This window comes from Narcine bancroftii, chromosome 5, assembly GCF_036971445.1.
Source record: "Narcine bancroftii isolate sNarBan1 chromosome 5, sNarBan1.hap1, whole genome shotgun sequence".
NCBI lineage: Eukaryota > Metazoa > Chordata > Chondrichthyes > Torpediniformes > Narcinidae > Narcine > Narcine bancroftii.
Window position 1 is genome coordinate 256,945,589 of NC_091473.1, and position 10,184 is coordinate 256,955,772.

Consider the following 10,184-nt stretch of genomic DNA (forward strand, 5'->3'; position numbering starts at 1 on the left):
TTCTTCAAAGCCACTTTAATTCTGTCACCAGATGACTCTGATTGCATACTAAATGCTGTTTTCCAAATGTCCTTAATCACATGACTTTCTTGAGTTTTTAGGTTTCATTTTCTCAAAAGTACAACTCATCTCGATAAAGGCCTTCTGTTTGACCAGATGTCTTTCTGCTTAAACAGATGTCTTTCTGAGCAAATATTCCATTGTTCCAACATTTCAATTGAACAATAAACAAATTGCCTATAGCTCTGAACGAACAGATAGGCTTTCAATGGTACAATAATAAGGCTTTTATGGCTTCTTGACATAGCCTCTTTCAAAATGGTGTTGTGTTTTTCCCTGTCCAACCCCAAAGTAGCTTTACTAAAAAAATTAACCTAAAAAGATTATAACAACACTTAAGTATGTAACAAAAGTATTTAGGGTACAGAAGGATTGAATTTTGAACTGGGGAATGGGCAGGTGAGTAGAGCTGAGTCCAACCATCATCTTATTGAAGGGCAGAGCAGGCTCGAGGGGCTGGGTGGACAAATCCTGCACCTGTTTCTTACCTTAAGGTGAACAGTGCAGCTGTCTAGAAGTGGAAGCTCAATGAACACAGAGAGGAGAAAAAAAACTGAAGAGTATTCCAGCTTGGGGGCTGGTATGAAGCAGAAACACAGGAGGGGAGAGACCAGGATGCTCTCAGTGTAGCCCCAGCTGGACTGAATGGTCTTGTCTTTCTACTCTACACTGAGCATATTAGAGATACAAGGGGATGAGTTTGCAAACACAGCTGCTTTATTTGTTATCGATCCAGGACCTGAAATTCAATTCCTGTATTTGAGTGGCACGGTTAGTGAAACACTATTACAATGACCCAGGTTAAAATCCAATCTGAACGTTCCCCACCCCCCTCCCCCTTGATTGTAGGTTAGTTGGGCAGCATGCGTTTCATGGGCAGAGAAGCTTCAACCTTGCTGTATGGTTAATTTTTAAAAATACTATCAGTCACTAACATTGACAGAGAGCATCCATTCCACCTCCACTTCCTGCTACCTTGTAAAATCAACAAACATGTTGAAAGACTCACCCCTCCCCAGGCTCACTAACTTTACACCCTCCCCACGGATAAAATAATTCACCAGTGTGAGTTCACAAACCACAAGATCAAGGACAGTTTCTTTCCCATGTTATCAGATTCTTGAATGAACCTCGCACTTGTAAAATAATGTTCCTTTTGCCTTTATCAATTGATCTGTCCCTGTAACTCTGCACTCCTGCAGTGTCTTATTTGCTGGACTATGTACGGGATGTCTAGCTAAACTGCTCCAAAATAAACTTTCTCACTGCACCTTCTTACATGTGACAATAAACTTGAACCTGAAAACAAATTGCTAATTGACAGCAATACCAAGACCTGTTTTGATTTTTTGCCTCAATAACCACAGACTCCAGTCTCTGCTGGTGTTTGAGTGAGTGATATTTAAATATTCCATATTCTGCAAACTTTGTGTGAACTCGCTGGTGTTTCACCAGGCCAATCAAATGGGTGAACTCCTTCCCACACTCGATGCAGATGAACGGCCTGGCCTCTCCCTGGAGTGGACCTGCTGATGTCTCAGCAGGTGGGAGGACTGGGTGAAGACCTTCCCACCCTTGGCACAGATGAAGTCTCTCCCCAGTGTTCTCGCTGGTGGGTCAGCAGGTGGGTGACTTGGTGAACTCCTTACTGCACTCGGAGCAGATGAATGACCTCTCCCCGGTGCATTCCTGCTGGTGGGTCAGCAGGTGGGAGGAACGAGCGAACCCCTTTTGCACTCAGGGCAGATGAATGGCCCCTCCCCAGAATGTAACCATTGTTGAGTCATCAGTTGTGAAGACTGGGCAAACCCCTTTCTGCATTGGGGCAGATGAATAGCCTCTGCCCGGTATGGACCCGCTGGTGGGTCCTCAGGCTGGAGGACTGGGTGAACCCCTTGCCACACTCGGGGCAGGTGAAGGGCCTCTCCCCAGTGTGGACTCGCTGGTGTATCTCAAGGATGTACAACCTGGTGAAGGCTTTCTTGCACTCAGGGCAGGTGAACGGTTTTTCCCCAGTGTGGACCCGCTGGTGGGTCAGCAGGTTGGATTTCTGGGTGAAGCCCTTGCCGCACTCGGGGCAATTAAAGGGCCTCTCACCAGTGTGGACCCGCTGGTGGGTCAGCAGGCTGGACCTGTCGGTGAAGGCTTTCTCGCACTCGGGGCAGGTGAATGGCTTTTCCCCAGTGTGGAACCGCTGGTGGGTCAGCAGGTGTGACGTCTGGGTGAAGCCCTTGCCGCACTCGGGGCAGTTGAAGGGCCTCTCCCCGGTGTGGACCCGCTGGTGGGTCAGCAGGTTGGACTTGTCTGTGAAGGCCTTATCACACTCAAGACAGGTGAATGGCTTTTCCCCTGTGTGGACCCGCTGGTGAGTCAGCAGGTTGGAGGTCTGGGTGAAGCCCTTGCCGCACTCGGGGCAGGTGAAGGGCCTCTCACCGGTGTGGACCCGCTGGTGCCTCCGCAGATGGGAGGTCTGGGTGAAGCCCTTGCCGCACTCGGGGCAGGTGAAGGGCCTCTCCCCAGTGTGGACCCGCCGGTGGTTCATTAACTGACTCGACCCTTTAAAGTTCTTCCCACAGACAGCACACTGAAATGGATTCATCGTTATGGGGCCAAGGGGGTGTAACCAGGGGATAAATCAATGCAGTGCTGCCCTGGGGCGCACAGCAAGTGCTCAGCCCGATGAAGGCTCCCGGACACTGAGGCAGGGACTAGGGCTGGACCCGGGGAGAAGCATCCTCTAATCGGACATTGCAAACTCGGAACCATGGGAACCCTCCATTCCTATGCCCGGTGTTGCGCTCTACTCCCGGTGCTGAATTAACTTCGGTCCCTGACTCGCGCAGGAGCTTTGGTGCAGTTCATATGCACATGACGTCACTGCCTGCGAACTCCCTTCCTTCTCACATTGATGGGGCACTTTCTTAGCCAAAGAAATTTCTTGGGCCTGAGTCTCCCAAATCAATCTCCAATGCCACGACTACTACGGTGGATGAAACACTGCCGCCAATCAGTGTATAGAAAGATCCCATCAACGATGATGACACAGATCATTGTTTTTATGTTGATTGAGGATTAATATCACAGGATAATTTCCCAGCATCTCCTCGGAACACATCAGGCAGGCGATGTTTTGTATAAACTGGAGCAGAGGGAGAGGTCAGAAGAGTACTGGCCCGCAAGGTTAGCAATTCTTTTTTTTCTTTCATCGATGCTGAGTTCCTCCAGCAGAGCGGAGCGACTAGCGCGACAATATTACAGCGCCTGCCACCCAGGTTTTAATCCGGCACTGTCTGTAAGGAGTTTGTATCTTCTCCCCAAGACCTGGGTAGGTTCCTCCCAGCCTCCACAAAAAAACCTCACGAGGTTTGTCATTTAACTGGTGTATTTGGGTGGAACGGGCTCATAGGCCAGAAGGTCTGTAACTGTGTTGGATCTCTAAAATTAAAAATAAAATATAAATTTTGTTTTGGGTTAGATGTTGTGGCCAAGTCCTCCAACTAGCATTAAAATTCAAAACTTATTGTTGTGGTATGTGTTATGTCATCACACAAGTTACACAGGGAGCACAAACTTGTGTTTTGCAACTTTTGTGGCCTCAGTCCTCCAGTCCCTCCTGGTGTTTGAGTGGGTGATGTTTAAATATTCCACACTCAGCAAACTTTACATGTGAACTCCATTCAAAACACACAATGTGGAAGAGACGGATCGAGCATATCCAACAGTGGCCCTTATGTAGCAAAGACTTTTCAGTCTTGAGCCCTTCATCAAAGTGCGAGCAAAGGCCGACTCCTCCTTCCCCTCAATCCTATCTCCGCTCCATCAGTCTAACTGCTGGTCCCATCCAGACACGTGGGTGGGGGCCAGGGGCTGCGGCCGGGGGGGGGGGGGGGGGGGTGGAGAAGAGAGAGGCTGCAACAAGAGGGGAGGGGGAGAGAGGGGGACTGTGGACGGAGGGGGGGGGAAAGACAGGCTGTGGCCGGGGGGGGGGAAGAGAGGGGCTGTGGCCGGGGGGGGGGGAAGAGAGGGGCTGTGGCCGGAGGGAGGGGGGGAAGAGAGGGGCTGTGGCCGGAGGGAGGGGGGAAGAGAGGGGCTGTGGCCGGAGGGGGGGGGAAGAGAGGGGCTGTGGCCGGAGGGGGGGGGGAAGGGGAAGAGAGGGGCTGTGGCCGGAGGGGGGGGGGGAAGGGGAAGAGAGGGGCTGTGGCCGGAGGGGGGGGGGGGAAGAGAGGGGCTGTGGCCGGAGGGGGGGGAGAGGGGCTGTGGCCGGAGGGGGGGGGGGAAGAGAGGGGCTGTGGCCGGAGGGGGGGGGAGAGAGAGGGGCTGTGGCCGGGGGGGGGGAAGAGAGGGGCTGTGGCCGGAGGGGGGGAAGAGAGGGGCTGTGGCCGGAGGGGGGGGGGAAGAGAGGGGCTGTGGCCGGAGGGGGGGGGAAGAGAGGGGCTGTGGCCGGAGGGGGGGGGGGGAAGAGAGGGGCTGTGGCCGGAGGGGGGGGGGAAGAGAGGGGCTGTGGCCGGGGGGGGGGGAGAGAGGGGCTGTGGCCGGAGGGGGGGGAAGAGAGCGGCTGTGGCCGGAGGGGGGGGGGGGAGAGGGTCTGTGGCCGGAGGGGGGGGGGAGAGGGGCTGTGGCCGGGGGGGGGGGGGGAGAGGGGCTGTGGCCGGAGGGGGGGGGGAGAGGGTCTGTGGCCGGAGGGGGGGGGGAGAGGGGCTGTGGCCGGAGGGGGGGGGGGGGAGAGGGGCTGTGGCCGGAGGGGGGGGGAGAGGGTCTGTGGCCGGAGGGGGGGGGGAGAGGGTCTGTGGCCGGAGGGTGGGGGAGAGGGTCTGTGGCCAGAGGGGGGGGGAAGAGAGGGGCTGTGGCCGGAGGGGGGGGGAAGAGAGCGGCTGTGGCCGGAGGGGGGGGGGAGAGGGGCTGTGGCCGGAGGGGGGGGGGAGAGGGTCTGTGGCCGGAGGGGGGGGGGGAGAGGGGCTGTGGCCAGAGGGGGTGGGGGGGGGAGAGGGGCTGTGGCCGGAGGGGGGGGGAAGAGAGCGGCTGTGGCCGGAGGGGGGGGGGGGAGAGGGTCTGTGGCCGGAGGGGGGGGGGAGAGGGGCTGTGGCCGGAGGGGGGGGGGAGAGGGGCTGTGGCCGGAGGGGGGGGGGAAGAGAGCGGCTGTGGCCGGAGGGGGGGGGAGAGGGGCTGTGGCCGGAGGGGGGGGGAGAGGGGCTGTGGCCGGAGGGGGGGGGGAGAGGGTCTGTGGCCGGAGGTGGGGGGGGAGAGGGGCTGTGGCCGGAGGGGGGGGGGAGAGGGGCTGTGGCCGGAGGGGGGGGGGAGAGGGGCTGTGGCCGGAGGGGGGGGGCGAGGGGCTGTGGCCGGAGGGGGGGGGGCGAGGGTCTGTGGCCGGAGGGGGGGGGGGAGAGGGTCTGTGGCCGGAGGGGGGGGGGAGAGGGTCTGTGGCCGGGGGGGGGGGAAGAGAGGGGCTGTGGCCGGAGGGGGGGGGAAGAGAGCGGCTGTGGCCGGAGGGGGGGGGGAGAGGGGCTGTGGCCGGAGGGGGGGGGGGAGAGGGTCTGTGGCCGGAGGGGGGGGGGGAGAGGGTCTGTGGCCGGAGGGGGGGGGAAGAGAGGGGCTGTGGCCGGAGGGGGGGGGGAGAGGGGCTGTGGCCGGAGGGGGTGGGGGGGGGAGAGGGTCTGTGGCCGGAGGGGGGGGGGAGAGGGTCTGTGGCCGGAGGGGGAGGGGGAAGAGAGGGGCTGTGGCCGGAGGGGGGGGGGGAGAGGGGCTGTGGCCGGAGGGGGTGGGGGGGGAGAGGGGCTGTGGCCGGAGGGGGGGGGAAGAGAGGGGCTGTGGCCGGAGGGGGGGGGGAAGAGAGCGGCTGTGGCCGGAGGGGGGGGGGGAGAGGGTCTGTGGCCGGAGGGGGGGGGAGAGAGGGTCTGTGGCCGGAGGGGGGGGGGAGAGGGTCTGTGGCCGGAGGGGGGGGGGAAGAGAGGGGCTGTGGCCGGAGGGGGGGGGGAGAGGGGCTGTGGCCGGAGGGGGTGGGGGGGGGAGAGGGTCTGTGGCCGGAGGGGGGGGGGGGAGAGGGTCTGTGGCCGGAGGGGGGGGGGAAGAGAGGGGCTGTGGCCGGAGGGGGGGGGGGGAGAGGGGCTGTGGCCGGAGGGGGTGGGGGGGGAGAGGGTCTGTGGCCGGAGGGGGGGGGGAAGAGAGGGGCTGTGGCCGGAGGGGGGGGGGGAGAGGGTCTGTGGCCGGAGGGGGGGGGGAGAGAGGGGCTGTGGCCGGAGGGGGGGGAAGAGAGCGGCTGTGGCCGGAGGGGGGGGGAGAGGGTCTGTGGCCGGAGGGGGGGGGGAGAGGGGCTGTGGCCGGAGGGGGGGGGGAGAGGGGCTGTGGCCGGAGGGGGGGGGGAGAGGGTCTGTGGCCGGAGGGGGGGGGGGAGAGGGGCTGTGGCCGGAGGGGGGGGGGGGAGAGGGGCTGTGGCCGGAGTGGGGGGGGAGAGGGTCTGTGGCCGGAGGGGGGGGGGAGAGGGTCTGTGGCCGGAGGGGGGGGGGAGAGGGTCTGTGGCCGGAGGGGGGGAAGAGAGGGGCTGTGGCCGGAGGGGGGGGGAGAGGGGCTGTGGCCGGAGGGGGGGGGGAAGAGAGCGGCTGTGGCCGGAGGGGGGGGGGAGAGGGTCTGTGGCCGGAGGGGGGGGGGAGAGGGGCTGTGGCCGGAGGGGGGGGGGAGAAGGGCTGTGGCCGGAGGGGGGGGGAAAAGAGCGGCTGTGGCCGGAGGGGGGGGGGAAGAGGGTCTGTGGCCGGAGGGGGGGGGGAGAGGGGCTGTGGCCGGAGGGGGGGGGGGGAGAGGGGCTGTGGCCGGAGGGGGGGGGAGAGGGTCTGTGGCCGGAGGGGGGGGGGAGAGGGGCTGTGGCCGGAGGGGGGGGGAGAGGGGCTGTGGCCGGAGGGGGGGGGAGAGGGTCTGTGGCCGGAGGGGGGGGGGAGAGGGTCTGTGGCCGGAGGGGGGGGGGAGAGGGTCTGTGGCCGGAGGGGGGGGGAAGAGAGGGGCTGTGGCCGGAGGGGGGGGGGGAAGAGAGCGGCTGTGGCCGGAGGGGGGGGGAAGAGGGGCTGTGGCCGGAGGGGGGGGGGGAGAGGGTCTGTGGCCGGAGGGGGGGGGGGGAGAGGGTCTGTGGCCGGAGGGGGGGGGGGAAGAGAGGGGCTGTGGCCAGAGGGGGGGGGGGAGAGGGGCTGTGGCCGGAGGGGGTGGGGGGGGGGAGAGGGTCTGTGGCCGGAGGGGGGGGGGAGAGGGTCTGTGGCCGGAGGGGGGGGGGGAAGAGAGGGGCTGTGGCCGGAGGGGGGGGGAAGAGAGGGGCTGTGGCCGGAGGGGGGGGGGAGAGGGGCTGTGGCCGGAGGGGGGGGGAGAGGGGCTGTGGCCGGAGGGGGTGGGAAGAGAGGGGCTGTGGCCGGGGGGGGGGGGGGAGAGGGGCTGTGGCCGGAGGGGGGGGGGAGAGGGGCTGTGGCCGGAGGGGGGGGGGAAAGAGAGGGGCTGTGGCCGGAGGGGGGGGGGAGAGGGTCTGTGGCCGGAGGGGGGGGGGAGAGGATCTGTGGCCGGAGGGGGGGGGGAGAGGGTCTGTGGCCGGAGGGGGGGGGGGAGAGGGGCTGTGGCCGGAGGGGGGGGGGAGAGGGGCTGTGGCTGGAGGGGGGGGGGGAGAGGGGCTGTGGCCGGAGGGGGGGGGAGAGGGGCTGTGGCTGGAGGGGGGGGGGGAGAGGGGCTGTGGCCGGAGGGGGGGGGGGAGAGGGGCTGTGGCCGGAGGGGGGGGGAGAGGGGCTGTGGCCGGAGGGGGGGGGGAAGAGAGCGGCTGTGGCCGGAGGGGGGGGGGAGAGGGTCTGTGGCCGGAGGGGGGGGGAGAGGGGCTGTGGCCGGAGGGGGGGGGGGAGAAGGGCTGTGGCCGGAGGGGGGGGGAAAAGAGCGGCTGTGGCCGGAGGGGGGGGGGAGAGGGTCTGTGGCCGGAGGGGGGGGGGAGAGGGGCTGTGGCCGGAGGGGGGGGGGGGAGAGGGGCTGTGGCCGGAGGGGGGGGGAGAGGGTCTGTGGCCGGAGGGGGGGGGAGAGGGGCTGTGGCCGGAGGGGGGGGGGAGAGGGGCTGTGGCCGGAGGGGGGGGGAGAGGGTCTGTGGCCGGAGGGGGGGGGGAGAGGGTCTGTGGCCGGAGGGGGGGGGAGAGGGTCTGTGGCCGGAGGGGGGGGGGAAGAGAGGGGCTGTGGCCGGAGGGGGGGGGAAGAGAGCGGCTGTGGCCGGAGGGGGGGGGAGAGGGGCTGTGGCCGGAGGGGGGGGGGGAGTGGGTCTGTGGCCGGAGGGGGGGGGGGGAGAGGGTCTGTGGCCGGAGGGGGGGGGGGAAGAGAGGGGCTGTGGCCAGAGGGGGGGGGGGAGAGGGGCTGTGGCCGGAGGGGGTGGGGGGGGGAGAGGGTCTGTGGCCGGAGGGGGGGGGGGAGAGGGTCTGTGGCCGGAGGGGGGGGGGGAAGAGAGGGGCTGTGGCCGGAGGGGGGGGGAAGAGAGGGGCTGTGGCCGGAGGGGGGGGGGAGAGGGGCTGTGGCCGGAGGGGGGGGGGAGAGGGGCTGTGGCCGGAGGGGGTGGGAAGAGAGGGGCTGTGGCCGGAGGGGGGGGGGGGGAGAGGGGCTGTGGCCGGAGGGGGGGGGGAGAGGGGCTGTGGCCGGAGGGGGGGGGGAAAGAGAGGGGCTGTGGCCGGAGGGGGGGGGGAGAGGGTCTGTGGCCGGAGGGGGGGGGGAGAGGGTCTGTGGCCGGAGGGGGGGGGGGAGAGGGTCTGTGGCCGGAGGGGGGGGGGGAGAGGGGCTGTGGCCGGAGGGGGGGGGGAGAGGGGCTGTGGCTGGAGGGGGGGGGGGAGAGGGGCTGTGGCCGGAGGGGGGGGGAGAGGGGCTGTGGCTGGAGGGGGGGGGGAGAGGGGCTGTGGCCGGAGGGGGGGGGGGAGAGGGGCTGTGGCCGGACACACTCGCTGCCCAGGCCGTTCTCAGGGACCCTTCTCCATGACTCCAATTCATCCCCCCCACCCCCTCCCCCTTGTGACAGCAGATGCCATCCCTGCCCATCACCGGCCCGTCAGTGGGGGACGAGGGGATGAGGCCCCGGCCGGACCTGGATGGCCCCTCCCCTCCCCTCCCGTTCCAACAAGGGTCGGGCGGACCCGCGCCCTGCGCACTCTCTTCCCGCTCTGCCGCCCGGGGCAAGTCTCACCTCCACCACCCGGCCCAAGGAGCGGCCTGCGACGTGACCCGGCCCGTTGCCGAGGAAACGGCGCTCACCGACGCTCGCGGCGTACGTCAACGCGCCAGCACCTGGAAGTGATTGAGGGGGGTGGGGGGGAGCGCGAGAGAAACGACGTCCCGTGACTGGGCGCGCGCACTCAGGAGGAGGGGTGGAGGAAGCTGTCAATCGGAGGAGCGATAGGGCCGGTTCGGTCGCTGTGCACGCGTCGAGGAGATTCCCCGAGCCCTTGCCAGGTCGAATCGATGACCGAAGGGTGAGGTGGATAAATGAAGAATGGAGATGGGAAGGTGGGATAAAAGTGGCCGTCAGAGTTCGTGTTGAGGGCGTCACGGCCTTGCTCACAAAATGCCGGCGGACGAGGCGGTCGCGAGGGACCAACGGCCGTCGTCCCACGTGACCTCCCGCACGGCGGGAAAGTGCGGGCAACGGGGGATCCCGCAGCCAGTGCGAGGCCGGGCGTGAATGTGGACGGAGCCGGTCTTGGCCTTGTTTCTCCATTCTTCACACCCATTCGGACTCGCTCACCCGTCTGGACATCGCAGCCTCACGTGTGGCTCCCACAGGCCGACACCCGCCATTACTGTGTGGACCAGGCCACGGCACCAAGTCTCATCGCTTTCCTCCCGAGGAAGGAAGGCAACGAGGATGCCCTCAAAGTGCTACTAACCCGTATTTGAGGGCTCACCCACCTGGATGGTTTGGGGGACAGGCCCCCCCCCCCCATCCGCCCTCAGGATTGAGAGGCATGCACTCGCCGAGGAGCCCAAGCCTTGCCTGTTTGTGCCCCTCGGGGTGGGGGGGGGGACCCCAACCACTGGTCCCCCACCTCGACTCCGTCGCATCTGACAACACTACACGTGCGACCTGGCGCACTTCCCCATAATCGTGATGCTACAATTGTCCACCGAGGGCCCCCTGCTCCACG

The 10,184-nt window shown here is 65.8% G+C and overlaps 1 pseudogene; it reads right to left on the reverse strand.

Annotated features, from left to right (window-relative positions):
• Positions 1 to 9,331, reverse strand: part of LOC138765267 (zinc finger protein 84-like) — a 9,945-nt pseudogene extending 614 nt beyond the window's left edge.
• Positions 9,332 to 10,184: the final 853 nt, after the last annotated feature.